This window comes from Cryptomeria japonica, chromosome 3 (genome assembly GCF_030272615.1).
Source record: "Cryptomeria japonica chromosome 3, Sugi_1.0, whole genome shotgun sequence".
Taxonomy (NCBI): domain Eukaryota; kingdom Viridiplantae; phylum Streptophyta; class Pinopsida; order Cupressales; family Cupressaceae; genus Cryptomeria; species Cryptomeria japonica.
In genome coordinates, this window is record NC_081407.1 from 109,910,395 (window position 1) to 109,930,392 (window position 19,998).

Here is a 19,998-nt window from a genome sequence, read left to right on the forward strand (position 1 = left end):
TTGTTTTAATTATTTATATTTTTATAAAATTACAAATAATAATTAAAAAGTTAGAATTAATTTAATTTTCTAACTATTAAAATTTTTACTTTAATTTATATAGTATTATTGATATTTCAATTACAATAAATTAATTTTTTTTTACCTTTTTCTGTTAATTAATTTAATAAGTTTAATATTTATTATTTTTGTTAGTTTTAGGAATTTGATATATTATGATTTTTCATTTAATTTATTTTGTTTAATATTTAATTTTAATTAAGTTTACTTGTTTTAATGATTTATATCTTTTTATGAAATTACAAATAATAATTAAAAGTTATTAGAATTCTCTCTCCCTCTCTCTCTCTCTCTCTCTCTCTCTCTCTCTCTCTCTCTCTCTCTCTCTCTCTCTCTCTCTCTTCTCTCTCCCTCTCTCCTTATCACTTAAACTTTCTATATCTCTCTACTTCTCTACTATCATCTTTCTATGTCTTCCTCTCTCTCCCTCCTCTATCTATTTATAAATCTTTTCCTTTCTATCACTATTACCTAATCTATCACTCACACACACTCCATGTTTATCTCCCCCCCCTCTCTCTCTCTCTCTCTCTCTCTCTCTCTCTCTCTCTCTCTCTCTCTCTCTCTCTCTCTCTCTCTCTCTCTCTCTCTCTCTCTCTCTCTCTCTCTCTCTCTCTCTCTTACTCTCTTTTTATTCCTCTCTCTATGTCTCCCTCTGCTTATCACATTATCGCTCAAACTATCTATATATCTCTACTTCTTTGTTATCATCTCTCTATTTCTCTTCTTCTCTCTCCCTTTCTATCTCTATCACCTAATCTATAACTCACACACATGTACACTTCATGTTTGTCCCTCCCTATTTCTACTTTTATATGTCCTTCTCACTCAAATACATAGACTCCTTGTTTCTCTTTCCTTCTCTCTCTACATTACTTGTCTCTCTTACCTCCTTTACCTCATATTATTGACCCCCCCCCTCTCTCTCTCTTAGCCTCTTTATATTCCTCTCTCTATCTCTCCCTCTATTTATCACTTCATGCATCTTTACATTTCTATCTCCCCATCTTCCCCTCTCATTGTCTCCCTCTTTCTATCTCCATTCAACTCCCTATCCTTCTACATCTCTCCTTCCATCTCTCACTCTTTATATATTTCTCTCTAGATCACCCCTGTAGCTTTTCCCAAGTTACATCTATCTCTCTATATCTCCTTTTCATACCCATCCTTCCCTCTTTCTATCCCTATCACTCCTCCCTCTCTATATATGTATCTTTATTTCCATCTCCATTTCTATCTTCCTTTCTATCTCTACCTCCTTACTTCTCTCTCTCACTCGCTCTTTCCCCCTCAATGAGCCCCCTCTTTCTATTCTCTCACCTTCTCTCCCTCTTGCAAACGTAACATGATTTTGTTGGCAATGAAGCCAGATTATCTTCCTAATTCAAAGGTTTTATCTAAACCATGTTTGGATCCCTCTAAAGTGGATAGATAGTTGCTTATCGTAAATGGAAGACAAGAAACTAAAAATTGTAATTGTTTTATCTTTGTATCTTTTCCTTTCTCTTCCCCTATCTATAGATTTCTTTGTTCTCTCTCTCTCTCTCTCTCTCTCTCTCTCTCTCTCTCTCTATATATATATATATATATATATATATATATATCTATCTATATATATAGAAATATTTCTCTCTACATATATATTCTATTTTCCTCTTTATCTCAATACCTCCATATTTCTTCTTTTATCTCTCATTCTATATGTGTCTCATTATTTGTCCATCTCTCTCTACTGCCATATCTCTCCCTCTCTCAAACTTTCCTAATTTAGAGGTTTTTCTTTAATCATGATCAGATCACTAGTACTATCTCCATATCTCTCTCTAACTCTCTATCACACACACACTCCCTATTTCTCCCTCCTTGTTTCTATCTCTATATATCTCTATCACTCACATATACACACTCACTCTTTGTTTCTCCTTTCTTGTCTCTATCTTTCTTTCCCCCTCTATCTATCTCTCACTGTCTCTATTAAACTCCTCTCTCTCTCTCTCTCTCTCTCTTTCTCTCTCTCTCTCTCTCTCTCTCTCTCTCTCTCTCTCTCTCTCTCTCTCTCTCTCTACATATATATATATCCCTTTATCACTTCCTATGTCTTTATATATCTCTCCATCTCACCCACTCTCTCTCTACTCTCTATTATTTTGCCTCTTTATCCATCTTTTGTCTCTCTTACTATTCCCCTCTATATCTCCTTAGATTTTGATATGTTCATCACTCTATCTCATCATCTTTATATATATATATATCCATCTCCCCTTCTCCATCCTCTATATCTCTTTATCTCTCCCTCTAACCCTCTCTACACTCTATCTATTTCTCTCCCTCTTCCTCTCTCCCTCTATCTTCATCTATCCCCCTCTAACTCTAGACATGTCTCCCACTACTTACCAAATTATCTCTCTACCTCTCTTCCCCTCTCCCTAGACCTCTATATCTATATCTCTTCACCACTTTATCTCCATCTCTCCATATTTCTTCTAATCTCTCCCTTATTTCTATCTTGTTATATTTTCATCTCTCCCTACCTCTCTATATATTGCACCCGAGCTCTATCTTTATCTTTCTATCTTCTCCTCTCTCTACTCCTATCTATATATTTGTCTATTTCATATCTCTCTTTTCACATATATATGTATTTCACCATTCTTATGTCTCCCTCTCTTTATCTCCCACTATTTTTCTTTCCTTGTCTCCATCTCTAATTGTCTCTCTACTTCTCTCCATTTGTTAGTTTCTCCATCTTTCTCTCTCTCCCCCTCTACCCCTCTCTCTACATATACATATACCTCTATCTCTATATCACTCTATCTTTGCCTCTTTCATTCTCTTCCTCTATATCCCTCTATCTCTCCCCCTACATCTCCCTATATCTCCCTCTAACTCTCTCTACTTATTTTTCTCCCTCTTCCTCACTTTCTCTATCTTAATCTTTACCTCTATCTTCCTCTCTCCCTTTCTATCTCTAGACATGTCTCCCTCTTCCCAGTCTCCTATATCTATATCTCTTTGCCTCTCTATCTCTATCTCTTTGGATATCTCTCTCTCTCTCTCTCTCTCTCTCTCTCTCTCTCTCTCTCTCTCTCTCTCTCTCTCTCTCTCTCTCTCTCTCTCTCTCTCTCTCTCTCTCTCTCTCTCTGTCTCCCACTATTGCAAACATAACTTTAGCTTGTTGATAATGGAGTATATTAGATTCACAGATTTAATTTCAATCATGTTTAGGTATTAGCAAGTGGATGCATAGTTGATTTGAGGCTATCAGTTCTCCAATGAGACCTTCATCATTTGATGCTACCAATTGACCTCGTGTACTACATAAATGTATACGAAAATAGACCAAAATATTTCCTATTTGAACTTTCACACATTTTCGGCGTACCCATTGCACACCAAGGTGCAGTTGCTAGTTTTAATATCTAACATGCATGCGTGAAGAAAAACATAATGCTTTTGATTCTGATTCTAGACTAGTCATTCTCCTAGATTTTAAATTCATTTCTATTTCTTTCTAAATCCTACAGAGCGGGTCGTTTTGTTTAAACAAAATTGATTTTTAATCTTTACCCAAGTATAGAGAAGGGACAAATTAAGCAAATAACACATTTTAGATAAAAGAGTTTATGTAGTAAATAGAATGACAAATATTTAAACTAGCTTACATATATTTGATTTTAATCACACACACACACACACACACACACACACACACACACACACACACACACACACACACACACACACACACACACACACACACACACACACACACACACATATAATACGCCGAGAGATATCCTTCTCGAGGCACCTATTATAGTTTAGGGTACATGATAAAAATAGGCACCTCGAGAAGGATATCTCTCGGCATATTATATATATATATATATATATATATATATATATATATATATATATATATATATAAAATCAAATATATGTAAGTTAGTAGCAGTCACAGCGCAACATGGGAAACAATTAAAAAAAATTAAAAATAGAACTATATTATATTATATTATTAATGTTTGTTGCAATAATATATAATATAATTATTGCAATTATTATTATTATTTTCTATTTTTTTGTACTAAAATAAATTATATTATAATATTATTATATTTTTACGTAGAGATATATGAAATTTTAAATATCTATTTAGACTATTTTATATAATATATATGTGTTGCAGGATCAAAGCAAATAAATAAATCTAAGATATATTAAACTTTATTTAATGATAATATATTTTATTTAATCGCGAGTATTATGGTTATAGTTAGCATTAGGATTAAGGTTAGTGTTATGGTTAGGGTTAAGGTTTATGTCATGGTTCGGGTTAGATTTATGATTAGGGTTAGGGTTATGATAATGGTTAGGGTTTATATCATGGTTAGGGTTAGCATCAACGTTAGGGTTTGGTTTTGGTTTAGGATTATGATTAGAAAACAAGGTCTAGGATTACAGTTAGGATTATGGTTAAGGTTAGGGTTACGGTTACGGTTTAATATTAGGGTTAAATTATGGTTAAGGTTAGGGTTTAGTTTCAAGGTTACAATTATAACTGGGGGTATGGTTAGGATTAGGATTTGGTTTATGGTTATGTTTTGGATTAGGGTTAAGGTTAGTATTATGGTCAGGGTTAAGGTTTATATCATGGTTAGGGTTATGATTAGGGTTAGGGTTTAGGGTTAGGAATATGATAACGATTAGGGTGTATATCATGGTTAGGGTTAGCATCAAGTTTTGGTTTTGGTATAGGATCATGGTTAGGGTTAGGGTTAGTATTGGGGTTAGTCTTAGTGATTAATGTTTATGGTAAAAATAGAATAACAATGTTGAAAGACTAAATGAATTCAACCACAAAACCCTAGCCTAACAACAACAAAGATCCACCATAACATATGAAGATTACCTAAGACAAGGCAAATCAATGAAATCACAAAGATTATACCATCACATGTCCAATAGGGTTTGAATCTCCATTCTTCCCATCTCCATTGATTGTGCTTGATATATTTGCTCTCAGATTTTATGTGTGCACAAGAGCTCAACAAACATAAATGTGGTTGATAGCTTGATCGCATATGAAAGTTTGAATGCTAGAATACTTGGGAGAAAGGATTAATAATGAGAGAAGTATCCTCTTATATAGAAGACACTGTAAGAAATGGAGGGATAAGATTGAGAGGTGTAAAAGATAGATGGTCAGCTAGGATTAGAGGGTAGGTAGAGGAAATAAGAAAATAATAAGAGGGTAGGTAGTGTAGGAATTAAGAGATGAATGACATGTGTCGTGGGTAGAAAAGGTTAATGAATTAATTAAATAAATAAAAATTTATTTAATTAATAGAATAAGTGGGATCAATTAAATAAATAAAAGTATTTATTTAATTTAGGAAAGGACAATTTAAAAAAATAAATGTATTTATTTAAATGAGAAATAAGGCTAGAAGAGGGTAAATGAATTAATTAAATAAATAAATATTTATTCAATTAATAGAAGAAATAGGATAAAATAATTAAATAAATAAAAATATTTATTTAATTAGATAGGACAATTTTAGGTGTCTACATTTTGCCCCTCTTTGAGACAATGTAGCTTGTCGCGTTGTTTCAAAGAAGATAAGATGAACTGATACAAATTTGCCCCAAGACAGGAATGATATGCCCCCTTGAGAGATTAGATGAAAATGTCTGAAAAGATCACAGACAATCTCTCAATAAGAAAGGATAGAAAAGACTGACAAGATAGAGTGACAAAGTCACAAGATAAAGAAGACTGACTCGAGAAACAAGGGATATCGTAGTCTATAAGATAGACTATGAGGGAAAACATCCTCATTGTCATCCACACACCTAAGAGATCAGAGTGCACAGAGAGCAGAGAGCAGTCAGCAACGATGGCATTGGTGCGCAGATTCGACCGCATTCGCCAATATCAGAGGCCAGCAGATGCAGGAGAGCCGGTAAGTACCACAAAACCTCCTTGTACCTTGGTGCATTAATTGTTGTCATAAATGCATTTTAGGTAGAGTAATAAATGCGCATTAGGTAGGTTGCAAAAAATGTCAAGCGAGGTTAAAAATGTTAAGGTGCATCTACGTTGGTGCCAGGCACGTCTACATTGGTGCCAGGCGCGTCTGGGTAGGTTAGGCGCGTCTATGATTTCAAAAGCATCTATGTCAGATGCAAGTGCATTTGTGAAATTCAACTGTGTTTGTGCAGGGCAAGCGCATCTATGTAGAACCGAGGCACGTCTATGTGGTTCAGGCGCGTCTATGCAGGGCAAAGATGTTTGTGAAGTATGCAAGTGCATTTGTGTCATGAATGCACGTTTATGTCTTCAAGGTCGAGTCGACAGTTCTGTGACAAACATACATTGTCGATTGGATAAGCTGCTGAGAGGATACACTCAAGTAGGTCCTCTAGGGAAGACTAGGATAACAGATAGGGCTAGGATTGACAATTTTGTGATAGAACATACGTTGCCAATCAGGGAACTACTCAAGAGGATACACTCAAGCAGAGGCCCTAGGATATGATAGAGTGAGGCACTTTGTGATGAACAGGGAGTACCATAAAAATTGGCAATTCTATGATAGAACATACGTTGCCAATTGGATTAGGCTGAAATTGACAATTTTGTGATAGAACATACATTGTCAATTGGATAAGCCACTCAAGAGGATGCATTCAAGTAGGTGCCCTAGGAGATAAGATAAAAGCAACACTTTGTGATAAACAGGGAATGCTACTAGGATAGAGTGCCATATGATAGATATAAGCACTAGGATAAAAATAAAAAAAAGTAGCACTTTGTGATGAACAGGGAGTACCACTAGGATAGAGTGCCATATGATAGATATAAGCACTAGGATAAAAAAGAAACACTTTGTGATGAACAAGGAGTACTACTAGAATAGAGTGTCATATGATAGATATAAGCACTAGGATAAAAAAAATAGCACTTTGTGATGAACAGGGAGTACTACTAGAATTGATACAGTTGACTTGCTTGATTGCAGGAGGACGTACCTATGCTGGAGTCACGGGAGAGATTCCCTTCAACTCAGAGTTTACGACCAGAGATGACATTTGAGGACAGAGTAGCAATAGAGGCTATGGGTTTGCGATATATTATGTATGTGTCTGATTTCGAACATGGCATTGCTGACTGCACTAGCTGAGAGATGGCACTCAAAGACATGCACTTTTCATTTGTCAATGGGTGAGATGATAGTCACCTTAGAGGATGTACACAGGATACTGAGGATACCGATCATTGGGGAGTTGGTTCCTTATGATTGAGAGGGAGACAGAGATGCACTGAGATGAGTGTTCTAGGATCCAGGACTAGAGATGAGGGTAGGACATGTGGCTTGGGACACCATGACATAGATAGGATTGATTCTACCAGCGGTGCTGGCGGGAGTTATCAGTGGGTTCCTATGTCTGGATAGGGAGACACAAGGGTTGGTTGTGGGATGGGGGAGGACTCTAGAGACACTAGTGACTGAACACACTAGGTTTGCATGGGGGTCGTGTCTACTAGCACACTTGTACTATGAGCTGCATCAGTTTGTATATCACGGATCAACAAGATTAGGATGCAAGAGTGGCATTGTTGCAGGTATGGGCATATGAGCATTTGTCAGTTACACGTCTGATACACTTCAGAGGCAAGGGACATGGGTGCAACTATTTACACCTGTATGATATGATTTCTTCCCAGCCATGGATTGGGAGGCTGGAGTAATGGCGTTGGGTTATGGATGTTATAGATAGTGTGGTATGGAGGCCTTACTTAGACCATGAGGAGTGGGAGGATGATGCAGTAGAGCTTCCATATGTATTCAGGAGCAGGTATCTGATAGGGAGGACACCATATATTATTGAGCAGCAGTGGATTGACAGGGTGTGGAGGCAGTTCGACAGGATACAGCAGATGCCATGGGGGTTGGGGATGTATGCACAGATAGTGAGGGATCAAGTGCATTTAGGGCCATTAATTTCTTATGATTGGGAGGTGACACAGATGCTAGAGATGGTTCCCATGCCTTGGGACATTTGGGCGGATGTGGAGGATGCATGGATGGATGCAGAGTACAGTGCATATTAGGCAAGGCATCCATTTCCACGACTGACGGATCCAGGGGAGCTGATAGAGGAGATGGTGGAGATGGTGGAGATGATAGTGGAGATGGTGGAGATAGAAGCCGACGGTGGAGGCGATGTGCAGTGGTAGAGAGGAGAGTGGCTCAGAGGAGAGAGGATGGAGAGGAGAGATAGGTGCATGTAGTGAGGGGTAGAGGTGGATTACCATTACAGGTGCTAGCAACACAGGTTCCCAAATAGGTACAAGGACAGGGACTAGGACAGGGTGAGGGGAGAGGAGAGGAGGAGGATGAGCTACTATCCTTGAGGGAGATCTGCCAAGGACAGGAAGATGAGATCCAAGATCTGGAGAGGGATGGAACTAGGCTTAGGAGATAGTTGAGTGGGAGAGAGATCAGGATATTCAGCGCTATACGAAGGCTGAGATAGCACTGAGGGCAGGGAGGCAGGCAGCATATGACATAGGAGCCAGATACGCCTATGTTCTGCGTGCAGGGGAGGAGATAGCATACTAGAGAGACCTGTACTATGGAGTGGTGCCACCAGATCAATGGGCTATTAGCTTCCGGAGACCATCATGGATGACGACGACCTTTGGAGGGAGAGACAAGAGACAGGTGTCTAGTGGTGGGGTCATGGGTCCTCCACCACCACCAGATAGAGGGGGCAAGAGAGATGATCCTGGGGCGGGTCCTTCCAGGGATCAGACTCCGTCGAGGTGAGATGGCTATGAGGGAGGGAGTTCATCATAGCCTTAGAGGGATCCCTATGTATTAGTGTTGTACCATTTTATATGATGATGTAGACACCTTCGGGTGATTTTATAGCCATATGTATTTTGACATCATTGTATCATGACACTTATGATTTTGATATATATATGAGATGATTCATCCTTGCGGAAGCTATATGCATGTGTACCTATGTGATGTTGCTTCTATGTGATGCTTATGATATGAATGCAAATATGTACATGATGAAATGCAATATTTTTGTTCTTTTATGTTTTTCATATGTTATGCAAATGCCAATGTGAATGTATGAAATGCGGATGAATATGATGAGAATGTAAAATGTGCTAACATGTGTTGTGTGAAAGATGTGATGTAATTGTGATATCTACATGTATGTATGAAATGAGATATGCTAGCATGTGATGATGCAGGTGCAAACTACATGAAATGCAGATATTTTTGGCATGTCATTATACTCAGTCATGTGATAACATGATACAAAGAATTAGGGACGATGGAGGTCAATCAAGAAAGGGGGATGGAAGATAGAAGATATGAAAGTGAGTGAGCTTCTTGTGCTATTATCATCATTGAGCTTTATTATGGCAAATAGGTTATGACAATCGAGGTATATGTTCGACCCAGAAAGTCATTGTACCTGTTTGCATGGAGATCATATAGTTGCAATCAAAGAATGCCCTAGTTCATACTAGACTCACAATGTCCTCATATCCTTGGACAAGTCATAGCATTACTAAGAGACAATCCGCAGACAACAAAGAAAAATAGGTGACGATACCCCATCCTTGCCTTTCTAGTCAAAGACATCCTGGAGATAAAATCTCTAGTCAAAGACATCCCAGAAAAGCTAAAAGACATGTCACCAAAAGATAAAATCAAAAGAAAACCAAGACTCGACACCAACATCCATTGTAGTCCTCAAGTTTAGTGTTTCTTGTCACTTATATAAGCCTGTTTGATTGTGGTCACAATGTTTTCGTTCACAAAAGGATAGATAGCATTGAACCATAATATTGTTTGAGTCTGTTGAAAGATTTGATTTATTGAAGCTCATTGCTTCTTGTGTCTCATCTGAAACTAACTAAATCCATGAAATTGATACTTTATTGCCGAGAAGACAAAACTTTATTGTGGATTTGTGATGCAAGTGTTGCTTTATTGTGGATTGTGCGCAGATAGACTGGAGAAAACTGGAAGAAACTGTACTCCTCGAAACATGTGATGCTCTTAGTTCCACACCCATCACTAGACTTAAGATTTTCCTTAGCCGCAGATAAGAGCTGATTTATTAGGGATGGATAGGCTATTAGTGTGAGCAAATTGAAGGATGAGATTGAATTCTGAAGGAGGGAGGAGCAATGTCTCTACACATGGCACCATTAACCTGGTTTTCTCCATGGTACTTGCTCAGGGTGCCACCGAAGGAAGTGGTTTTCACCATTGGACGAATTTATTTCTCTTTAATTTTTTTCGATTTTTCAAAAAAAATTTCTGTAGTTTTGAATTTTATTTTTTTTTGTATTTTTGAATTTTTTGATTTTTTTTGTATTTTTGCTATTTTTTGAATTAGGATACTCTGAAGAACTATGTGTAAAACCTACGAAGGTGCATGTTGTTGATAGGATCCTCCAAAGGTTCACCCTCTGGGGTTGAGAGTTGATATGCACTGGATCCATAGGTGGCTGTAATGATGTAAGCACCAAGCCAATTTGGTTCGAACTTGCCCTTCTTCTCTCTGTCTTGCTGATTTTTAGGATTTTCTTTGAGAACTAAGTCACCTACCTCAAATGTGCGAGGCTTCACTTTGTGATTGTAACTGCGACTCATGTGTTGTTGATAAGCCTTGAGATGATTAAAAACTTGAGTCCACTTGTCCTCTCATGCCTAAATCTTCTCCAACCATCTCTAGATTCCCTCATTCAGCAACCCAATCAAGGTGAGATGAGTGACACTTGTCTTCTCCTTCCCCCTTTCTCTCGACCTTCACCTTTGCTCATAGCCATCCAAATCTGTAGATATGATCATGACCATTGATCTAGGCCACATCATCTTATCCTCTCAAAGTCTATAAAATTAGGAGTTTGAGTTAAGAAAGAGTTATTCTTCAAGTGATTTTTCAAGTTAATCATTTGTGAAAACTTATGCATTCATGAGTTTTAATCTTGAAGCAATTTAGCATAATCATTTAGCATTGCATATCATAGTATCAGTTAACTATCAGTTATCAATTCATTCTTCATATGTCATCTTGGAAGCTATCAGTGCTTGTCTGAGAGCACACCATATGCAACCAGGAACAATGGAGTTAGGACATAATGAGACTTAAATCACGAAGGTAAAAATAATGTTTTTATTTTAATATTCATTTCATGTAGTTTCATTGGTTGAGTTTGGATTTCCTGTAGCGTTTCTTTTGTATTTTGTGAAACTAATATGTTGCAGGTAGTATTCTAATGATGAAATTCAAGTCGACACATTTTGGCACCCACCGTGGGGCCCAGAGCCTCATATATTCTTTCTAATATCCTGTCTAATTTTCGCAAAAGAAAATCTAATGCATTTGTAATACAGATTCACGCCTGTGTGTGTTCTAACAACACCTTTATTTGATAGGTTAGTGCTTTTGTCCTGCAGGTTAGCACATTTGTCATTTAGGTTAGCGCTTTTGTCTATAAAACAACACATTTAATCTTCAGGATACAATGCTTTTATCCTTCAGGTTAACGCATTTGTCAGTTTGGATAACACTTTTGTCAATGAATTCTTGCTTCTTAGTCTGCAAAGAAGTGCTTTTGTATTTCAAGTTAGCGCTTTTGTCCTTTAGGTCAGCGCTTTAGAGGTGAAAGACAATGCATTTGTTAGGATAGCGCTTTTATTTGCAACTGATAAAATTTTCTTGCAGGTCCGAATGTCAAAGAACTGAAATTTTCAAACTACTGACATGTCTATGTGCAGGATTCTTTTTAAGCAAATTTCATGCATTTCCTCACCTTGTTAATTAAGAGCTCTATTTTGGAAAGTAACACATCAAATCTTGCTCATTTAGCTTAACTAAGGGGATAAATTGACAGCATGCAACTTGCATTTTGAGTGACTTCTTTAAAGTAGTTGCACATAGATTTTAGAAGGCTAAAATAAACTTGTGTTTTCTGTGCTTGATGAAGTAGTAGGTAAGTATGCTTCACCCTCATACCGTGATCAAAAAACCAGACCAACTTTCTTTTATATATAACCTTTAGAGGGTCTGCCTTCCTAAGCTTCCTTGAGGGGGCCAGTGAGAAGGGAACGACCCAAAGTGGAAACAGGCTAATACCGAGTCCTTCCAACCCACTCTAAATAAATCATGTTTGTGATGAAAAGTCACAAACAACATGTGTTGATAAGTTCATACCGACACTATGTTTCCCCATAAACCTTATAGAGTGTAACCTCTGTAGGCTGGGAACCTTCTGTATTTACAGAGTTGAAAGTGTCGCGTGTATGGCCACATGACCAGAATCCTTTACTAAAAACCATTTGTACTAGTTACCAAAATCCTTCTAATTGTTGGTGTAGGAGGTCGGACCTCTAAAGCGGCTCACACACATACGGTTCTTAGTAGAGATATAAAGTTTTCGATGGGGATTTTTCATGGAAACTGGTGCTTGGCTATCCTAGAGAAGTGAGTGCAAAGGGTGGAGCCAATGGGGTCAAGCATCTAAATATCCACTTTGAATAGCACAGCCTCGGGGGAAACCCCATGTGAGATTCAACAATTATTGTCTCAGCCTACCATAGGATTTTTACTTGCTTATGCATTTTGTTTTTTAAAACATTGTGTCTTCTATGTCTATGACATGTTCAAAATGGTCAAAATTTGAAGAAAATCATCATCTAAAAATGAACAAAAATCCAACAACTTGCTGAAAATTTTGAAAAGAATCCTTGAAACATAGTCAGAATAGCGCTTTCAAGCAACAAAATAACACTTTTATCCCATAAGTTAACACTCTTTACCACAAGAGTTAGCACAAAGGTTGTTTCACATCTAAAAAGCATATCAAACCAAAATTTTAGCATTAGTATCAAAACACTTCTTGAGTATATTTGTCTCTAAATTATCACACATTTTCAAACTAGTTCAATAATCGGGTCACTAATACAACAGGCTATTTCCAAAAGGTTTCCATCAGCATAAACATTCAACAAGCTATTGTTTCAAATATTTTAAGTGCAAAAAACAACATCATTGTCAAGTTTCTCATCAGGATATATCAAATCCTCTATCACGAAACTTGATCAATTCATCTTGTGTTCATTATCTTGGATATATCTTTCCTATTTTGAACCTAGGTCATATCAAAATCAAAATTGCACCAACATTGGAATCAAACAAACTTGTAAACTATCAAATGCTTATATGACTTTTAAGTATCGCCTTAAGAAAAGAAAGCCCAGTTATAAAGCTACTCAGAAAAGAATAAGATTCTTGTATATCAATCGCAAGATCTTATTAAAACATACTACATTCCTACATTGTTTTCGTCATTATCTATGTGGCTACGAGACATAATTTGATGAAGAAATTTTGGAAGGACGTACTTTTAAACAAAGAGACGCTTTATTACAATGAACAAACAATAGTGGTAAAATCAACAAAGCATATCTTCCTAAACCAATGATCACCTATAGAGTTGTCTTTTGGAAACTTCAAATTTTTTGAAACAATCACATGCCAATTTGGACTAGAGCTCAATATGAACAACTTAGAAAACAACGAAACCAAATGGAGGAAGAAGATAATCCGATGTTCCAAACTTTTGGACGAAGAAGCGGTCAATAACACCATTACAGACCTTGAGCAAGATTTTAAATTTGATAGACTAATGGAAAAATTATTGGCAAAGCAAAAAGAGAAATATCTTTTGATGTTGGAAAAATCAGGAGCTAAATTGCCACAAGACTTTAACATAAAAAGCTTGAAAAAAGATGCGGAGGCAAGTAACACCCAAAACGCAGATGATCCAAATAACGAAGATGTAAACAAAGAAAGTCATGAAGAGACAAGAAAAGAACGTGATGACACAAGAAGAGAGCATAGTGATAAAATAACTTACGAAGAAATAAGGAAAAACCATATGGATAATCTGTTGTTAAATCTCACTCAACAAATGCAAACTCTACAACAACAGATACAAGATATGCAGAATGGAACAAGCTCCAAGAAGTATTCATTGGAAGATATATTCCTGTATCCTTTCGATAAAAATTTGAAAATGATACTGTAGACACCTAAAATTGTCCAAGCTAATTAAATAAATATTTTATTTAATTAATTATTTAAGCCTAATTCTTCTATTAATTAAATAAATCCTTATTTATTTAATTAATTCATTTATCCTCTTCTAGCCTTATTTCTCATTTAAATAAATACATTTATTTATTTAAATTATCCTCTTCCTAAATTAAATAAATATATTATTTATTTAATTGATCCCACTTCTTCTATTAATTAAATAAATCTTTATTTATTTAATTAAGTCATTACCCTTTTCTACCTATGACACATGTCATTCATCTCTTAATTCCTACACTACCTACCTCTTTCATTATTTTGCTATTTCTTATACCTACCCTCTAATCCTAGCCGACCTCCTTTTTACACCTCTCAATCTTATCCCTCCATTTCATATTGTGTCTTCTATTTAAGGAGATGCCTTCTTCATTATCAAACCCTAATGAATCATTCTAATCACTCATGCTAATGACCTAATTTGGAGGACTTGGCTACACTACGATCCTACTTGCAACCACATTCCGTTCTTTGTTGAGCTCTTGTGCATATAAAATTTGAGAGCAAATATATCAAGCAAGATCAATGGAGATAGGAAGAATGGAGATCAAAACCCTATTGGGCATGTGATGGTATAATCTTTGTGATTTCATGTGATTTGCATTGTCTTAGGTAATCTTCATATGTTATGGTGGATCTTTGTTGATTGTTAGGCTAGGGTTTAGTGATTGAATTCATTTAGCCTTTCAATATTGTTATTATTGTTATCCATTTTCACCATAAACATTTTGGCACGCCCGGTGGGACTCTTGTCCCTTTGCATTTAACATTTTTGTTGTAGATTTTGCATTTTTGAAGTTGCAGATCCGACATTTTTCGACGGCATTTTAAGTTTTTCCGCGTCTGCAAGCGTTCGGATCGCGTCTCTGATTTTCAGAAGCGTCTGCGGTGTCTGGAATCGCGTCTGCGTTTCTGCCAAATTTTATTTTGCAGGTTTCTGAAAGGGGCGTCTGTGTATTTTGGCCGCGTCTGTGCATCACAGAACCGCGTCTGTGTCTGGTATAACAGCGTCTGTGTTTTACTGTTTCAAAATTTTAAATTTTTCTTTGGTTCAATTTTCGGATTTCGTACTCAGGGTTTCAGATCTGGTTTATTTTTGGACTAACCCTTGCAGATCTAGCTAACCAAGTTTGTGCAGCTTGTTTTGGAAGCAAAAACGTTTTTGTTGAAGGCCCCTTTTTCACAAAGTCTTTTTGGGTTTTCCTAAAATTTACCTAACTTGTGTGCTTGCAGGAAGGGGTGATCATTTGAAACAACTCAAACTACTAACAAATTTTGTTGCAGGGCCTTGGCTAGGGTTTTATAATTTTGTTGTGTGCCTTGTTTTCATAGACTAGCAAACACTTCCATTGGTGCACTAAAATTGAATCATTGTCTTTTGTGTCTTGAGCAATAGGCTCTTTTTGTTTAATCTTTAGAGGGCCTGTCTTCCCGTGTGGTCATTAGGACTACTAGTGAGAAGAGAATGACCCAAGTGGTAGCAAGGAAAACCCACCTCATCCGAACCACTATAATCAAATGTATTCATGGTGAAAACTATGAATAACATGTGCTGATTAGTTCATACCGACACTATGTCTCCCCATAAACCCGTTTGATCAAATTTATTTGATCATTTGTAGGGCGTAACCCCTACCGGCTGAGAGCCTTCTGTATTTACAGAGCTGAAAGTGCCGCATGTATGGCCACACGAGCGGATGCCCTTACTAGCACCATTTTGTTTTAGAGGCCCAAATCCTTCTAGTTGTTGGGGCAGGAGGTCGGACCTCTGGTAGCGGCCCACACACATACGGTTCTTAGTAGAGATACAAAGTTCACCATGGGGAGTTTTCATGGGGACTGATGCTTGGCTGACCCGACAAGTGAGTGCTGAGGGTGGAGCCAGTGAGGTCAAGCATCTAAGTATCCGCTCTGAATAGCGTAGCCTCGGGGGTAAAACCCTATGTGGGATCAACAACTATTGTCTTGGCCAGCCATAAGAATTGTGCTTGACTTATGTTAAACATTCAAAACAAATCAAGACCAAACAACAAAACATTGTGTCTTTTGTGCCTTCAAGTGTATGCAAAACATTTTACATCAAACAACACACTTTTCTTGGAGTCATTTTGGAGTCTAAACACTTGCAAACATTGAGTCCTCATCAACATTGTGTCCTCTTGTCACGAAAAACAATCAAACAGTCGGATTTGGTCACAACAAAACAATTTCACAGATTGGAAAAATTGCACGAAGTTTACAGAAACGCGTCTGTGTCTGTTTTAACCGCGTCTGGGTAATCTAAGCACGTCTGTGAAGGGCAGAATAGCGTCTGTGTTTTTAGAAGCGTCTATGTCGAACAGAGACACGTTTGTGTCTGGGAATCGCGTCTGTGCAGTATACAGTCGCGTTTGTGTTAGAAATTGCAAGAAAAATTTCACAGTCCAGCAAACACAAGAAATCAGTTTCGGAATACTTGAGCTTCCTAGGTTGTTTCTTCAGGTTTCATCTAGCATTCAACCTATCCTTGGGTCTCATACAGTCCATCATTGCTTCACATCTCATTTTACATTCACAATTGTCTAAACTTGAGTCAAAAGGTCACTTGCTTGTCCTCATCATACTTTGTCAACACACTACATACAACAACACTTTGCTAAGTGGTCCCTCATCAAGGTTTCTTACCTTTGGGTCTCATTTGGTCTTACTTAGAGTCAAGGTCAGCTTACCTCATCAAGAGAAACTATCCTCTCTTTGGAAGTCACACCTACTCTACTACATACATACTTGGTCTTACACTTTGGACATTGCAAGTACACCTCAAGATTCATTTACATTCCATACAACTCTTGGTCTTCCATACTCTTTTCATTTTTCATCTAGTCTCTCACATCTTGGTCAAACACCTAGTTCATGGTTGAAACCCGCCTTCAAAAATCTAGGAGAAAAGCTAAAGAAGCTCAAGAATCCGCAAACATGAGTTCTTATGAGTATGACAATGATTTATTTTTCAATCCTGAGCACACTACATTGCCTGACATGGATGTTTATAGAAACATTCCAAATGTGGAAAACACAGACACTACAAACAACAATGCTACACACAATGACAATGTGGACAACTTTTCAATACAATCAGCAGATATAGAAGAATCCATAATGAATCCTCATTTCAATAGATTGGTTGAAGAGATAATGAGGAGGGATAGACAATACTTCTTACACATGATGGCACAAAGTGGAGCTAAAATACCTCATGATTTTGACATGTCTCAAATAATGGAACATAGACCTTTGCAACAACCTCACTCCAATATGGATCAAAGGAGGCCTAATAGTGGAGGAAATAGAGGACCACATATGGTACCTGAATCACCATCAGCTTTGCTTCAAAAACCAGAAATCCCACATACACACGGTCAAACATATGATACTTACCTTCAAAGACCATTATGGAAGTCTTATGCAGATAGATATGCTCAATCACATGCTCAAGCTATGGATCAATCAAAACAAGTGGACATTCAAAGGCATACTCAAAATTTGGACACAAGGAAACCTCATGTCAAATTTGGGGGCAACACAATAGAACATGACATGCCTATAGAATATGGTATACATGCACAAAATAGATATGGGGTTCCTCAACATGAAGCTATACCAAGTGCTCCATATATGCCGCATTAATATAGACCTCCATATGGACATGTCTACGATCAGTATCATCCATACATGCAACAAGCTCCTCCTCAAATGGGTGTTTCAAACACGGGGTATGTTACAAGAAATAAATCTCCTCCCAAGAGTAATTTGGAGCAACAAATAAGAGATTTACAAAAGAAAATGGAGGACATGAGTACACCAAAACCAACATACACTATGAGAGATATATGTCCTTATCCATTTGATAAGAGCATCCCAATGCCTCCATTTCCTGCACACTTTGTGACACCAAAATTTGATAAGTATAGAGGAAAAGGAGACCCCAAGGCACACATAAGACAATTTTTCACAGCTTGCATTGAGGTAGCGGCAGAAGAAACATATTTGATGAGGTTGTTCCCGCAGAGCTTAGGAGATCAAGCTATGGAATGGTTTTCTCAATTACCTCCCGGTATTAAGTCATGGGGCGACTTAGCAGAGGCATTCATTCAGCATTTCTCTTACAATATAGAAACAGATATCTCAGTCACTACTCTATGCAATACTAAGCAAAAGGAAGGAGAATCTTTTGCGTCATTTTTACAAAGATGGAGAAATCTAGCTAGCAGATGCTCTTGTGAAATCCCACAGAAACAAATGGTAGAAATGTTCACTCAAAACGTTAACAAGGATATTGGCTATGATCTCAGGAAAGCTTGTTTGTCTACATTCAAGGATGTTATTGAAAAGGGCCTAGCAACAGAAAAGGTCTTAATTGAACAAGGAGTCATTAGGATATTCAAAGAAAACAAAGAGGACTTTAAAAAAAAAGACAAGCCAAGATTTTGGAATAAGAACAAGAATACAGTTAATGATGGTGTTGTTGATGCCAACACAGTGAGACCCAAATTCATCTTTTCTGGATTGAGTTCTACAAACAATCAAGTGAATACTCAAACAACTTCTAGACCACGAAGGAAGTACACTCCATTGGGAGAACCACTTGAATCAGTCTTCAAAAAGCTGGTGGCAAACAAAGTGATCACAGTTCCAGATTTTCCTCCATATGAACCAAAGGTCAAACCAAATTGGTGGAATGATGATGAGTATTGTGAATTTCATAAGAGCAAGGGTCATAAGATAGGAAATTGCCATCGACTGAAGAACATTGTGCAAGATCTCATTGATAGAGGTGACATTGAGATTGAGGGACATTCATCTAATCAAGAACATGAGATGTTTAAGGAACCATTCCCAAAGCATTACAAGGGAAAAGGTAAAGCCACAGATGATCAAGCCAACTATACTAGAGCACCTTACAACTATGACTCAACTATCAACCACATCTCGATGGACAATCATATCTCTACTATTACTATCAAGAACAAAAATCCTGAGAATCCTCCTCAGAGACCCAAGATTGTTCTAAGAGGTGTGGGACCTTCGTCCGAGTCTACCTCTGAATGTCATGTTACAACCCGTCGAGGTAAGATTACTTTGCCAGGTGCTTCCACTAAAAATGCCGCTTCTTCATCAACCAAACCTGAGTATGACCTTGTAGAACAGTTAGGGAAGACACCCGCGCTCATCTCCATCCTTGAGCTATTACGCATATCTCCCGCACATAAAGCTATTCTTGACAAAATCTTGAGAGACACCGCCGTTCCTACTGATCTGAACGTGGACCAGTTTCAAGCCATGGTGGGATACCTTTCCATTCCACATTCCCTTACATTCACAGAAGTCGATGACGCATCTGTAAGTCAGCCACATAATGCACCATTACATATTGAAGGCTTCATACACAAACATCGAATAAAGCGAGTCCTGATAGATGGAGGAGTTGGTCTAAATATTTGTACATTGAGCACCATTAAACAATTGGGATATTCTGACAAAGCTATGAATTCTACAAATCAAATCACCATCAAGGCCTATGATGATGAAGAGCGTTCATCCAAGGGCACAGTCACCCTACCTCTAAGAATTGGGCCAGTCACAAAGGATGTGGTTTGTCAAGTCCTAGATCTAGATCTCACATACAACATATTGTTAGGACGTCCTTGGATTCATGAAATGAGGGCAGTCCCATCAACATATCATCAATGAATTAAG